This window comes from Anser brachyrhynchus (assembly GCF_964034855.1).
Source record: "Anser brachyrhynchus genome assembly, chromosome: 12".
NCBI lineage: Eukaryota > Metazoa > Chordata > Aves > Anseriformes > Anatidae > Anser > Anser brachyrhynchus.
The window spans coordinates 9,563,028-9,579,073 of NC_137707.1; the positions used below are offsets into that span (position 1 = coordinate 9,563,028).

General features: G+C 42.2%; 1 protein-coding gene across 30 annotated transcripts in view; it reads right to left on the reverse strand.

Moving 5' to 3' along the window:
* LOC308176724 (uncharacterized protein) overlaps positions 1–16,046 on the reverse strand; it is a 297,961-nt gene that overhangs the window by 155,292 nt on the left and 126,623 nt on the right. For 6 of the 30 annotated variants that reach the window (XR_013938523.1, XR_013938530.1, XR_013938531.1 and 3 more), the window contains exon 1: positions 12,243–12,663. The exons of 22 other annotated variants lie outside the window; for them this stretch is intronic. The gene's annotated coding sequence lies outside the window, so the exon portion shown is untranslated. 2 more of the 30 variants (XR_013938521.1, XR_013938522.1) reach the window with 1 other exon arrangement.

Below are 16,046 nucleotides of genomic sequence, written 5' to 3' on the forward strand. Positions count from 1 at the left end.
AAGCGATGCCCAGCGCATCCCATCCTTCTGTGGCCACGCAGAACCGCCGCGAATGCCATGTGCAAGAGACGATGAAAGCAGTTTTACGTTGACATCTAGTTCAGAAGGAAGGAAAAAAGACTGGCCTGTATAATTCAATTCTATGCTTTGCCTGTGTAACAGCAGCGTAGTGCCCCCTTCAGAGACGTTCCCTCTGTAAAGCTGACAGCGTGCAGTCTGAGAACTCCTGAGTAAAGCCCATTCAATACTGATTGTTTGAACGCATATTTTTATCTTATGTGTGACATTCACAAAAGCAAAGGCAAGCAAGACTCTTCAAAATGTATCTTCTAGTAAAGATAATGCTTTCTGCCTCAATGACAGCTACAATACCAAATCCAACTTATCAGCATTCTTCTCTGATCTAAAAAGTAATTCATCAGCTATCCCATCGTATCTAATAAGGATGTGCTGTAAGGTCTCAACTTTGAAAATCAGAGTCAAAAGCATTTTTAAGAACCCCATGGAGCTTGTTTCATTATCTAGCATTTGCTGCAGACACCAGAGCACCAGCCTTTTCTTTATTTCAATTACAGTAAAGGATGTTTTTTTCCAGTGACTCTAAAAGATTATTATTTTTTTAATTTTAATATTCAACAAATTATATCCTCTGTAGCATGGCCCGAGAGGACAGGAGTTGTGGAGCTAAGTAAGTCAGAATCAAGCAAACTACTGATCGATTATTTTACATATTTATTTCCATTTCATCACCACTAAAACAGGAATATACTAGCTGGCTTTGTTTAAAGGACTCTTTCAGATCCTTGGAAGAGTGAAGTGTTATTATTTTGTCACCCTTGTTGCAAGCTGGCACAAGTATTTGAGGACATGTAAGGATAACACTATGATGGAGTCTGAGTATTCTCCAAGCAACATTAGCTTTAATTATATATATATACACCTCTCCCTGAAATGAAGGTGGTCATAAAAAGCACACTGAGCACCTCCCCTTCTGTCAGGAATTTCAACAGCAACAGCAATTTGCAGTCAGATTGCCAGTGTCACTTAAGAACAAACTTTATATCAGAATAGAGGCAGGCATCAAACTTTTCTGATTTGTAGACTTTTTCATTATTATTACCAGAACTACGTATAATAGAAAACTGAACATGTGTACTCTGAAGGCTAAACATTTAGATGCACGCTTAAAACACCCTGTGAAGGCTATAAGTAACAGACTGAGATCACAAAACCCATCCCAATGGTTGCCAAATGTGGATCTAAAGAAGAAAGGCTGCATCACTTCACACTCGGAGTCAAATTCTATTAGAAACAAAACCAAACCAAATAGCACATTGGGCTAACCAAGAACCCTGTGTTAAAACTCACAGCCAAGCCCACATCAGTCTGAAGGGAAAAAAAAAAAAAAGAAGTTTTCAATGCTTCAGCTGAGTAGCACTTCACCCTGTGGCAAGTCTGCATGCACAACAGCTTTATAATGCTCTTTGGTTTAATTTTTCAATACTGATCCTGAAATATTAAACTCAAGTTCAGTCTTTAAGACTTGACATCATTCAAGCCCAGAAAGAAATCTCAGAGAGAATGAAGATAAATGTGTTGAAACAAGAGGGATGGGGAGGAGGTGATTAACCAGAGACTTCTATGTAGCCCTGTACTGGGTATTCTACAAAGAAGAAAGGTATGTCCTTTTTTGCTAACAGTTTGATGTTAAAAACTCATATACCAATCTAATGAAGGAAAATGTATAAACAAATTTAAAATAAAGTATAACAACTTTGGTTTGTAATACTATTAATAAAACAATACACATAGTCAGTGACAAGACTTGTGTAGGTCCACATCCGCATTGTGTGTTACTATCTGTTAATGCTCTTTGGTTGGAAAAAAAAGAAGTAACAAGCACATAGCGAAGCTACATATGAAGCCAGAAAGGACCTTTACTTTGTCTGCTCCCTTCTCTGTTTGCTTCCACATCATGATTTCCAGTTTTGTTTCAAATTTAATTATCCAATAGGCCAGTACAGCCGTAGAACTCTGGATAAAGCAATATATATTAAATGCATTCATTTCCCTTTGTGTTCAATAAACATGTCTAATTATCATTTGAACCCTGAGTTTAGATTGCTCTACTTTCTAACAAAACAGAAGGCTTAACAGTTTTGTGGGTTTTGTTGGTACTGGTTTGTTGGTTTTTGTTTGCTTGCTTTAAAATCTGCCAGCTAGTTTGAAGAAGGCCATTTGATCAGTGTGAGCTCCTTCCTCCCTAGCAGCAGACAGGCTCAACTTTTTCCTGGCTTCAAAAGTTCGCACATATTCTGCTCTTCACTACTTGAGGACAAAATAAATCAACCCAAACTCCCAACTATTTCTTTCACCTGAAGAGTGGGCTGAAGAGCCACTGAGGGCCCAATGGGGTGTCTCATTGCTCCACCTCCGTGCCACTGCAAGCGGCGGAGGGCAGTGGGCGATGGGCTGCTGAACCCAGCCGCAGCGCTGTCCCTCAGCCCCTGAAACCCGCCCGTCTCTGCCAGACGGCTCCACAAAGAACTAGCACTTCACCTAGTTTCTTCCTCCCTCTGATGATGGGGAGAAGACGCTAATACCTCTTCAAGCAACTTCTATTTCCAGAGCTAGCTTCATCTCAGCAGTGCGCCCAGTGACTTAGTGGTCTCGGGACATACAGCACTCAGGTGTTCAGTTGGATGAACTACTCCTAATAACCAGCATTATCTTTCATTCTTAGTTATATTATTTTTCCTATACACTACCAGTTGCAACCAGAACATACAAAAAAGGACAAGAAGCAGTTGTCCATTCATGTTTTTCCACTTCATGTTTACGAAATTCCTTTTTATCTCCATCAAAATCAAAGCACGGATTTACTGCACCTTTTAAGGGCATTACCTAACACTGACTGCAGTCAAATAAGAGCATGAATTTGCTATCACCTTGGCAGGAACTTGTGTTCACTGGAGACAGCAGGGTCAGACCAAGCCGGTGACCGCTGAAGACCTGGCCAACGCCTGTTCCTGGAAGTGGAAGAGGAACCTCATTCCCCAGGGGGTTGTCTCAGGCATCCACAAGAACAAGCAGAAAGTTTTGCTCTCTGCTTCGGGGGAAGCAAAGGTATCATGTTTTGTTCATGTTTTCCCATGCAGTTTCCTGTGAATATTTATAAGGTAGGTTTAACTTCAATACATTTTCAAGCAAACCCAAAGAGCACATCAGACAATCTGAGAAAGCACACATTAAATGCTGAGATACTGAGTGAGATCTCAAGAGAAATAAGCCACAGAATTAATTTATAACACGATTACGTTTTTCTGAATAATATGGCCTGTTATATGTAAGGTACCTATTTAAGTATTTTCATTTTTCTTCAACCTCCAGAAAATAGTTTGAAATGCATTCTTCTCCTTAAAAGCTCTCTTCAGTGTTTTATATTACACATGAAGTCTGAATTTCTTCTACAATTATTAAGATAATTTGTCTACCCAAAGTGTAAAATGGATAATTTCCCAGCTATGAAAATACCAGTATTCTGCTTCAATACGTGCTGTTATTTCCTTACCTATAAAAAAAAAAAAATCAACTGATGTCATTATCTACCTGTTACAAAGATACTTCAACTTCCTAAAAAGCCAAGATAAGTAAAATTGCCATTCTCCAAGGTCTACTTTAAAGCAAGTAAAGGTACATTTTATATTTAAAGGTGAAGTTTCTTCTTTCACCCTAAGGACTTTACATTCTCATCTTGATGTATTAATTAAAAGCACATTTATGGTGAAATTTTAATTATCTCCCTAATAAATGGCATCACAAGGAATAAAATGGTCTCTTCACAAGTCTCTCTCAACTCCCCCGTGTCTTGGAAACAGCACTGCTTCCACAGCAAAATAAGAATGCAAATTGCTAGTAGGGCTGTGAATGCTGATGGGCAGGGACCAGATGGCTGTCTTACACTCTCTCTTGATCAAGGCATGCTGCAAAATACTGCATCCAGAGCTGGCCACGCAAAACGATGAGACCGCTCCACTTCCTTCCTTTCAGCGAAAATCAGAGGGAAAGGAGCATTTTTGTGAGGTCAGTTTCTATGCTCTTCCCTGGGGCAGTTTATGCTCCTCTGCACACCTAGGCAGAGAGGGAAAGGACAAGAAATTTGAGATATTTCCACTCCCCGGTGCCATTGCCACTTACTGAGTCAGTGTACAGATGGGAGATCTTCACCCCGTGGAGCACCGGTCCTGGCGTGCACGGCAGCGGCTGCACGACCTTGCATGGCCAATCCAGGGCTGTGACAGTCCAGCATGACCCAGGCTATAATGATGCCACATCACCAGCAACAGCATGGGGATTTTGCCTGCTAAAATACATGGCTAAATCAGGGCAAGCTAAATACATGCTAAATACATGCTAAAATCAGGGCAAGCATCAGGACTGCTCTGAAATACCATCTAAGGTCACTCTGTTTCAAAGAAAAGTAAGAATGATGATAAAAAAAAAAAGTCACACTATCAAATAAGAAGAGGGGAAGAGTTTCAATCTTTATACAATGTAAGTATAGCCCAGGCATTCAGACGGTGAAGGTACATGACTAGTTTTTAGATGTCAAGTGATGACAGCACACAGAAGGTGGGAAACTGAACATTTACTATCCAAATGGTAGGAATTGTTGACTTCTTACCCACATTTATTTATGCATACACACAAAATAAATACACAGGATGGCCTCTGATCTTGTTGGAAGATTTGATTCTTGTATCTCTTTCCAAGATCTACGTTACACAAGACACTCCAGATCCCGTCAGGCAAAGTTTACAGACCCGTATTTATGTCAGAGTAAACCACGAGCACAATAAGCCTCTCCTCAGTGAGCTACGGTCTCCCCCTTAAAGAAACTGCTAGCAGTTTCTGCTGGTGGCTTTGCTTTTTATCACCCAGCTATCCCTCCTGTAGAATACTGATGATCAAATCAAGCCAATACTTTACACTTCTGAATAGCTTTTACTGCATTAAATGAGTAGAGATAAGTAGTACTAATTCACTCATAGCTGGAGCTACGGATCCATTTCTTTTTTTGGAAAAGCTTGAAGCCAATTGCATCATGCAGCTAAAATCCTGTTCACTGTTTTCAAAACAGACTGCACCCTGTAGCCTCAATACCGTTGGCTTGTCGCCAGTCCCTTTAAAAACAGGGGGGAAAAAAATCAGAGTACATTACTGTTATACGGAATACTTCATTGATTAACAAGGAACTTATGACTGTTTCTTTTAACCACAGCCTAGTCCTTCTAATCAATTTTCTCCACCTTTAGTTAAGAAAGCTACTCCAGCTGTGCAGAGTAGCAGAAAGTAACAGCATTTCTAAACACCTTCCACTTCCAAGACAAGACCCTAAAGTATTGAGCTACAGCATTGTACAGAAAAGCATTAATGGACTACAAGACCACAACCATAGCATTAATTGCCAATTACACATTAGTCATTTGCGAAATTGAGCTGCCTGTGTTTGTTGACCAATGTTTAAAGGTCTAACAAGCTGTGAATGATTGAGAACAGATATCTCCTAACTTTTACTCAGGTGTGCCTGCATACATGTTGACCAAACTGATGACTAGGTGTGTAAATCATAATTTTAACATATGCAATGATTAGCATCATTGTGGTATTTTCCTGTTCGGCTAAAATGGGATGTTTGTAATTAACAATGCTTTAGCTATTACATGTTTTCCAAACCGCCTCCTCTTAGCTGCAAAGTCTTCAGAAGTTTTGAAAGACTTCTCTCCCCTCACCAGTTCAGAAACTATTATTTGCCCAAGGTGTTAAACAGCAAAGAGTCAATAGTATACATTATGTATCGTCATTACATGCTGGCATGATTCCCCTGCATAAGAGATTAGTCTACATCTCCAACATGTTGATTTCCTAATAAAGCATATTAATTTGTCTGTGACAGTTATTGCCTTAAACCATCACAAATTAAGGATGAAATAAAGTATTTTATTTTGAACGTTTTCATTTATATGCTCATCTGTTGAAGTAGAGACATTATTTTCATGCAAGTTATGTGCATGAATCAGATTCGCTTGCTTGTAAACTCTTAGTCGCTTGTAATTAAGCAGCTTATTTTATATGCAATACAGGGTAGAGATTTACTGCGTGTGCACTGTCCTGACATGTGCACAACTTCCCTTGCAGACCTGCACAGTATAGGCACTACAAACCTCTATTTTTTATACTTAATATTCCAAGTCATGCAGCCTACAGGAGGAGGCCAGACACAAACTCAGGGGGTTGACTAACCAGCTGAAGGACACACCACCCACGTCCCTAACACATATACAAAAGACGCTAAAAGGCAAACATCTCTCTTTTTTTGGTCCTGGCTGGCCATGGTTAACTTACAGCTGCTCACAGGAGCTGCACGTGCCAAAAGCGCAAGTAACCAGCCCGGGGAACCATGCGGGCGGCTGCTGGCTGCATCACTACCACCACAATAAAACAGCCAGATCGTATATCATGGGCCTAAATTGCAAAGCCTCCCCCATGGCATGGAAGCCAGAGCAGAGCCCTTTGGTTTGAGCGCTCAGCAGTCAGAATTTTCATCAGCTTTAATGTGCGCTTTATTACCCCCCACAGAGCGAGCAGAGACGACGACGGATCCTCTTAGCTGTATTCTGGTCACAGCTCCTGCTCACAGCTCCTCCAATAATTCAGTGTCAGAGCACGGTTCCTCATTTTCATATTCCTATCTCATTTGTGTCACAGGTCCAAACTGGAACAGGGGCATTATTATGCCAGATATTGGAGGGAGGTCACAGATGCATAGCGCTAACTACAGCAATTACTGCCAAAGGAAACCAGCAGTTGCTACAGAGTGATAATGTAAGGCACCTCGGCGTACCTTTCAGCCGGGGGGGACACTGAGGACTGCGTGATAGCAAAGTATGGGTGACTTTGCAAAGCAGTGTGCAGTAATCAGGATACACTTAAATAAAAAAAAGTCTACGGCACTTACAGTAAAATAGCACAGACAACTAGAGCCAAAGTCATGAGCATCATTCAGGAAGTTACAAAAGTATTCTGCAAAAAGGCCATTCATTTCTAAATCACACTGCAAGCTGCGATGCCTTTTAAAGCCACAGACGCTACCAGGTCACAGGCTCTTCCCCCTCCAGCTAAGGCCAAGTCACAACTATAAACCCCAATGGGGCACCAGGAAAACCTCCCACTGTCTCACAGAATTGTCTTTTCCTCTCCAAAGAAATCGCACCGAGTGGGCCACCCTCTCACACAACAGTGACGCATTACATAGTCAACATATAGTCCCTGGTTTCCTTCTGGTCCCTTACATCATCTCAGAGAAGCCAAAATTTAGCTCTTAAGCAACTAGTGTTACCACTCTGACACGAAACACGTCAGAAATTGTACTATTAATAATCTCTTGCACTCGTCATCCACTGAAGTGCCAACCTTTTTTGACAGACGAATTGTTGAGGTTGTGTCAATAAAGTGCCGTTAATAAGTTTTTCCATAATAGGTAGTGCATCTGTCAGTTGCTAGGCAAACTTTTATTACAGCATTGCATTAGATGAAAAGGTGCAAAAACGATTCATGAAAAAAATGGCAAAGAAGTCTCCCTTCACCGAAGTAGTTCGAGAAAAAGCCATTTACAAATTCAAGCTGAAATACTGTAGAAATTACTAAGGAATTTGAAGGGGAAAACGTGTTGAATTATACATCCTTTGGCTGAGTTTTAAACAGCAAAATATTTATCAGAAACTTTGAAACAGTACTTTCTTCCTGAAAATTCAACAAAGCAAAACATAGGTATCTGCCAGATCCCATCTGCATCTTCCAACTCACGACATATCAGCACAGCTGCACCAGCACCACGGGGAGTGCTCGGGAGGTGAGACACTGCCCGCAGGGATCTGCCCCTGGTTCTGGCTCTGCGCCGTTATCTGAACTTAACTTTAGTCCTATGGTCATTTCAGTGTAGACCTAACTCACCTGAATAGCTGCATCACATTAATGACTACAAGAAAGCATTTGTCCCGGGAGTCGTATTTTTACAGGACACGCACAGATTACAGCTTTATGTCCTTAATGGAGACTCTGTCAAGTGGCAGAATATAAACCAAAGGCCCATAATTAAGCTTCATCCCCCTCGGCCACCCTCTGCTCCAGTGGCCCCAGCAAGTAGCCCCTCTGCCTTCCTTAACTGACCTAAACTGCTGACAGGCTTCTTCCTCAGCGCCTAGGAGGGCGACCTCCTGAATTCAAAAAGGAGATTAAAGGTTCAAAAGTCTCCTACCACCTCTCACCAGGAAGTCTGGCTAACACCCTCAGATGCTCCCTTTCTTGCAGCTCTATGAAGATTGCTAATCATTCCCCACCAAGTCATGTTGGCCTGCGCCAGCCCTGCTCCACCCCAGCACCCCCAGAACCAGACCCCACACCGTGGTCACGCCAAGCCCATCTCCGTCTGCCCTGTGCTTTGAAAAGCCCTTGCTCATCACTTCCAACCTATCCAAAATATTTAATGAATATTTGAAATGGGTACCAACGTTTAGCTTGCCTCCTGGAAAACAAGGGGGAAAACATATGGGTAATATGCAGCTTGTTTTGCAAAACAATAATGAAGCATCTGGTAACTTCTCCAGGAAAAGAAATGCAAGCTGAGTGGATATTTTACAGAACTTGGAAGCACACATGGAATGGTGTACTGTTATCCAGCATGTGTCTAAACACACACAGTCTCCTAGCACAGCTTGAGGAAAGATATTTGGTATATTCATTGTAAATCTCTGGCAAGCACACCACGGCTATCTGCTCACGCTAGCAGACACAGGATCCAGCCACGCTCCATGCAGCCAGGCCAGGCACCAGCCACGCCTGGAACTGCACAGACAGGGCTCGTGACAGAGTTGCAGGCAGAATTGTACCCCCATCGTGGCATCAGCAAACACCTCAAATGCTAACGGATTGCTTCCTGCTAGAGGCATCAGACCTATCCTAGAATTTTGATATTCTTTTTTCCCAAATAGAAAAAAGAAAAGTACCTGTGTTTAAAGTCTAGTTCTCTACCCTGCTGTGAGGAATAAGCAAATTCCATTTGTATGATTAAAATCCGAGGCACCAAAACAGATCCTCCAGACACCACTTTTCTTGCATTACCGTACTCCTTACAGCCCTTCGTAACACGCCAGACTTAACAAGCACGGCGTAGCTGCACTCACACTGCTCATCCACACCCAGTGCTGCATTTTGAGCAACGCTGGCAGCGGATATAACAGACCTTGGATTTGCCTTAGTACTATAAGAAAGGAATATTAATTAGAGAACTGTAAGACAATTTACATCCAAGTTGTTACAAACTACTATAAAAAGGATGGATGCTGATAGAGGGAAGGGCATGCAGCTAGCATGTAGTAAGCAAGGACATGATCAAAGCCAGGACAAATAGACCACAAATACCGTATAATGTGCAAACACCTCTAAGGTATGCATAAGAATCTGTGAAGCATCCTCGCAGCAGGAGGCTGAAAGCACATTTGGCACGGCCTAATTTGCCAACATATCACAGCCAACTAATAAAAGCATTTCTCAAAGACAAGCAAGTTCTGCTGGGCTGGCCTAGCACCATGTAGTAAAATTAAAAAGCTGTTCTCCATACAGCACACAGCATCCATCCAAATCTTTGTTACACTTTCAGCCGTGCATGTAATACATTGTTAGGGCACGCTGCCTTTTGCTTAAATTACCAGCGTGAGGGCATTCATCAGAAGGCAGCCTCACGCTCGCAAGGACAGCTCAGCAGCTGGCTGCGCTCTGGGTCCCTGCTTGCACCCAGCAGGGCACAGGATGGGACGGGATAGGATGGGATGGGACGGATCTGCTGCCCCACCACACTCAGAGGGGGGTTCACTGCAGCTTGCTGCTCCGGGGCAAGCAGGCTGCGAGGCCAGGCACTGAGCTGCTGCACCCACGGACACCAGCAAGCATCTCTGAGAGACTTCCAGCTAGCCTCCATCTGCGCTGAAAATCCTTCTTGTAGGTTTCCCAGAACAATCCTAACAAACGCTATGACTTGGGTGTGCTTCTTCAAAGCACCAACTCTGTCCCCGCTGTCCTTTGCTCAGGAAATCCAAGGGGGAATCGCATGAGGCAACAGCCCCATGACCAAATATTGCGAGGCTGGGGGTTAAGAGTAACCCAGTCACCATGCAGTAACTGCTGCCACAGCAGCTGCAGTAAAGCTTTACCTGTTCCCTGCATGTCCCAGTACAAGAGCAAAGAGCCCACACTGGATAAGGAGGGCTCCATCCCTGCTCCCCAGCGGTGGTTACAGTTAGAACCGACCCCAGGACTTGTTTCAGCTCTCTGCACCCATCACTGCAGTCAGAACCTTGGGTTCCCAAGTACCCAAATTCTTCTGAAAATTAAAATAAAGCAGAAAGGAACACTGTCAGAAATTTCAGCCTTATCCCAAACCAGTGTTCTGTACAAGTATCTATAATGCCTCAGCTCACCGATTTCCAAGGAAGAATTAATTATTAATAACTTAATGCAATGAGAGCTGCTGTTTTCATTCTCCTCACAGCTGTCAGGGAGGCACAGACGCAGCACCACCTTCTGTAATTGGAATCTTTATTTTACAAACAGTGCAATAGACTGTGTTTTATCTCCTTTGATCCCTGTGTAATACAAACAAGGCTCACTAATCAAGGCTCCTTCCCCTTTGTTTGCCCTTCAAATGCTGCAGAGAGCCTCTTCCTGCTGGATATTGTCGTTATGTACACTGCACAGTGAAAATGTGTGTCATACAACAGGCATTACAGTTTTTGTCCTGACTTTAAGGTATCTCCATAGTGCCAACTGGCAGCACAACAGCCTGGCCAGGTGCTGTTCTGCTGAAGATACCATTATGCACCAACAGTTAACAAATCTATCAACAGATTTCCTGTATGATTCTTGGTGCTACTGAATTAAAACACACTGCAGAAGAATAATAGTGCCTGGATGGTATACAAAAACATATCTAGCTGGCAGACCTGAAGAATGAACAAAGCAAAGCAGCTCGGCTAAGCCACAGAATGGATGGAAGTGCAAGCAAATCCTAACCCTGTGGAAACTCCCTCAGTCAAAGCCAGAAGCAGAGGCTGTTGCTGTGGCTGCAGAAACCCATCTTCAGTTGGTAATTTGTCAAATCTTAGCTATCTGGGGCATTTGCCAAAGAGCAGAATTGTCTGTGAGCATTTCAGCCACAACATTTTGGACACTTCTGAGAGGGCCCCTGAGTAAGAACAACTGACTACTGTCCAGGTTAACTACAAATTTTTACAAGCTTTTTTTCTTTAAGAGCAGGAGTGTCCCTGTGCTGTGGAGCAAGGAGACAAAATATAATAAACAGCTTTACTTTTCATGATAACCTGCCTGATTTTGACGTAACTTCGTAAGGAAAGTTCCCATCCATTGAGTCTCCTTGGAATATGTTGAAGCCAAGACATTTCAAGGAAAGAGTTCACTGTTCTTTTGGCCTCCCTACTCAAGCTGGTTCTAGGATGCATGAGGGGTAACAAAGCTTAGAATTTGTAAAGATAAATGCCAAATCATCAGGGACAGGAGGGAAGAGCAACACGCAGAAATAGTTGGGACTGACTAGGGGAAGAAAAGAGACATAGGAAAGGGGATGAAAAGCCAAACAAGAAGTTTGGGCTCCAAGCAGTACAAAAGGAAATGCAGAACTGATGAGGAAGCAATATACTGGGGAAACAAGCGCTCACTTGACAAAGAGCGGTGTCACTGGAAAGCCAGAAAGATGGGAAAAAGATTGGATGAAGAGCCAGGAGAATAGTGTGCATGATGTGAGGAGTCAAGATAGTTATTGAACAGAGCTGGAAACTCTGTATGAGGTCTTGCAGTGAGCCGAGTACCTGCAGTAAGGAAATCAGGACTGTCTGAATAGCAACCGGGATCTAGGTAAGTGAGGAACAAAGCTTGTATCAGGCAACAACCCACCTAGAGAAAGGGCTTGTTTGAAAGGGAAGGAAAAATCAAAGGAGTTTCTGGGTAAGTAAGTGGTGGAACATGTGTCCAAAGAACACACCCTCTGCCTAGCCTTCAGCAGCACATTGTAGGGATACAGACATCTTCATTATTTTAGGAATGGGGGAAAACTGTTTAAGCATAATTAGAAAGCTAATTAAACCAGTTATTACATTACATTGTTAATTTACCTTGTGCAATCCACTGGTAGCACTGCAATCCAAGATTAGGGCAGCTTTAGATGATCTTTTTTTTTTTTCTCAGAGTGTGAGCTGGATCTCGGTAGCTGAGGCCTGGATGGATATCTCTACTGCAGTAAGCTGTTGCTGCTTTTTTCCTTAGCCACAGCAGTGGCCAAATAAGCAGGATTTCTGTTTTCTTATGCAGAGAACTGGTAAAGATAGGCAAAGCTTACGTGCTTCCCAGCCTTGCTGTGCTAGGCTGACTGCTTTTCTCTTTGAGCACACAGGGAAGGGTGAGGCCCACTCAGCTGCCCCTGTCCTGGTTCAGAGCCCCCAGCTGCCTGTGTAGCTTTCCTCCCTTTCTTCTCCTCAAGAGGTGGAAAGAGATCAGGCAGCAAGGAGATGAGGAGGCTTTGGATCAGATTCTGCATTCCTTACCTAAATCCCAAGAGCTCAAAAGCTTTCAGCTGCGTCCTATTCACATCTTTTCCTTGTCAGATATCCCTTGATGAGAACAGAACCTGACAGGAGGGGAGGAAGAAGGAAATTACATAAGCAAAACAAAAGTGTAATTAAATTCCCTCTGCAGATGAGCTGATCGGGTCTAGGCTGTTACTGTACTTCATTCTGTCACATTCTGGACTGCTTTTCAAGGAACTCACTGCTAAGTGAAATTAAGAGGGTAGCTTAATATTTCCTTTTTCCAAGAAATGCCATATGTATGGTCTCTCTTTTCACTCTTGCTGTCTTATGCCATTCCTACTAACGTGAGCATTGATGGGATGAAGCAGAAAGCATGTATTTTCAAGGTACTAAAATGAAACCACCAAAACCATGGCTGAATTATGCAGGAAGAAAGCGTGCTTCTACCAAGTGCTAGCCTCAATAGGGTACAGACCTAAGCCGCCTTAGTAACTGCTTGCAGCAGTAACAAAATGCCAGTTGACTGACACTGTTAGCATTTCTAAGGCATCTCATCAATCACAGCTTAAGTCTTTCCCAGTGAGTAACTTAGGAAAAACAAGGCCATTCTTCCTGCTTGTCCTGCTCCGATGATTTTCACTGGCTCCATTATTCTGAGTTACTGATGGATGCTTTGTTTCTCCCATTGCACAACTCCTAGGTACAAATGCCTTTCCATTCAGCACACAGATTAAGTCCCTACCCCACTTCACTTTTCTAATTGGAAACAGGCTTGAGGCAAATTTGAGAAAATTGGTTCATGCTTCCTTCTTTCAAAATGAAGGAGCTGTTATTTTTAAAAAGCACACAGAGTATGTTGGTGGTAAGTTTTCAACACTGCCTGAAAAAGAAAGAATGTAAGTTTCTAATGAGAACACTAGGTATTATAGTAAATTGCTGTATTTTTGTTTCAGGGTCACTATGTAGAAGTACCTGAAAATATGCCTCATAGGGAGCAAACAAGATTAACTCCAAGTATTTTATCTGTAGACAGCATATCATTCTGACTTTCTTAGAGTCCTTAAAGAGACCATGACAAACTGCAAAGTCCAGATATTCATATGTGGTTCTTGAAATCGTGATGCAACTGAAACAAATTTCAACAAAGAGTATGTGCATTTGACTCTACACTATACTGGAATGGCATAACTGTTTGCAAAGAGTCCGATGCACTGCTTCTGCACACCAGTACTTCTGTACCTGCCTCTACGGCAGCAAAGTATGTAAAGATGTGCCATTGCATTTCAACCTGAGCATCAGCACCTCCATCAAACTGTAAGAAGCCGTCTACCGTGACTTCCTTAAGGGACTGGAATGGAGCTGAGTGCCATTTGCTACCGATGTGTTAGACATGCCCAAACACATCCTCAGGTCTGGGATATACACCGGAAATTAATTTTTAGAGCAACAACATTCATTTAATAAGAAAAAAAGCTCAGTGAAACAAGACAAGATATACTTGCGTTGGTTGCAAGAAGAAATAAAATACGAATCATTGAACTACAGCAGGCTTCCTTGTCCCAAGTCCAATGAGACTGCTTCTACACAAATATATTTTTGCTTGATTTTTGATAACTTCTTTGCAGCATATGCAACCCGAGACATTGTTGCAAGGCTACTAAGAAAGGCAATGAAATAGTTGTTTGAATTAGCAACGTAATAGATTAAATGGAAACTTTACCCTCTTTTTCAGATACTTGTAGCAGCTGCCTATGAAATTATGGCAGGCGATTTGTCCAAAGGCTCTCCAAGAAGTCCAATTTGTTATAAAAATTATGTCTAATTTTCTCTCAGTATTCTGATCAGCTGAAAGCTATGTCTTATTTTTTTGAGATGCAAAAGAAGGGAATGGTAAAGTTATAAAGTTGGGAATAGAAAAAATGTACTTTCAAGAAAAATGGAGGGAAAAGGAAGTGAACCTTTCAACTAAAAAAATGCTAAGTAGTAAACCCTCGGTATTTAAATCAGCAAAGACTACATCATGGTGAAATCAGGCTTGCCGTGCTGTCAGTTTTATTTTTCAACTTTTAACTTTAAAAGATTTTAACAGAGTTTTGGGAAATAACTGTTTTATATGCATATTTAAATTATTTTTAGGGTACTGGGTTATTTATTTTTTTAAAGCTAACAGCAGGGTGACAATGATAGTTTAAAGTAAAAAAACAAACAAAAAAAAAAACCCAGCACCTTCCATGACACAACTATTTCTGAAATTCAGACTCCAAAAACTATCGATTTAGTGCATTAGATGGATTTGCATGCATATAAATTCATGACTTAAAATACCAGCAACTGTGCTCATACAAAATTAACATGCACACACACTTGCCTACGTCTGCTCATTATGATTTAAGTGACCTTTATTAAGAGCTACCAGTGTTTTCCTGGGCTGAGGAAGCCATTTACATAAATGATCCCTATGAGAGGGAACGAGGGCTCCCTGCCTCCCTCAGCCTGCTTTAAAATCTTACCCAAAGTCAACTTCTAGAGGAATCGGTTCCTCATCTTTGAAGCAATGTTTGAGACCGCAGTCAGCCACACTGCTCCGCAACAGCAACAGACTGCATGGGACCATGGTTCAGATCCATTTGTAAAAACCAGTAGGCTTGGTTCAATTTCACTACCACTAAATGATTTCTCATTATAGTAGCCACAGAGTTGATTGGTCTAGTTTGGGAAGGCACTGAATATGAAATGGAATGGCTTTACAAATACTGCAGTATCCTTAATGATACACATTTGGAGAGGATATTGTATCACATACTTTGGGGAGGACTTAGTACATGCAGTTAGACAGATGGCTGGATGACTGCTTATCTATAGAGTTTATTAACTGTATGAGTTACTAATGATCATATTTCCAGCCAGTTTTACCCACAGCTTCTAGCCTTTATCTCAAAACTGCACATGCAATTGCTTCATCTCTGCTCAACTGCTCACCTCTCAGCCACACGTACCCCAGCCCTGCACGCAGGCAGCCTGTGCAGCTCAGTAACAGGGCACTGCAAGGCAGCAGACCACGGTGTCCTGCCGGCATGCACACAGCAGGTGCAAAAGCTGCCTACACGCTTCGTCTTTTGTGCCCACAAATCCCCAGTTACAGGGGACAGCTTTCCAATGCCTGCCTTCTAGACTTGGGTGTAATTACAACAATCATTCCAGGAAAAAAGCTGAAGCATTAAAGCATTCCTACACTCCTTAAGAAGGTCTAAGTAATGAAATGAAACTGGATGATCTTTAAGGTCGCTTCCAACCCAAGCCATTCTATGAAGTCAGACTATTAAAGGAGTTACAGCTCGCAGTAGAGCCTGCCACTTCAAGGAACACACCGCTCTACAGTCCCTGGACATT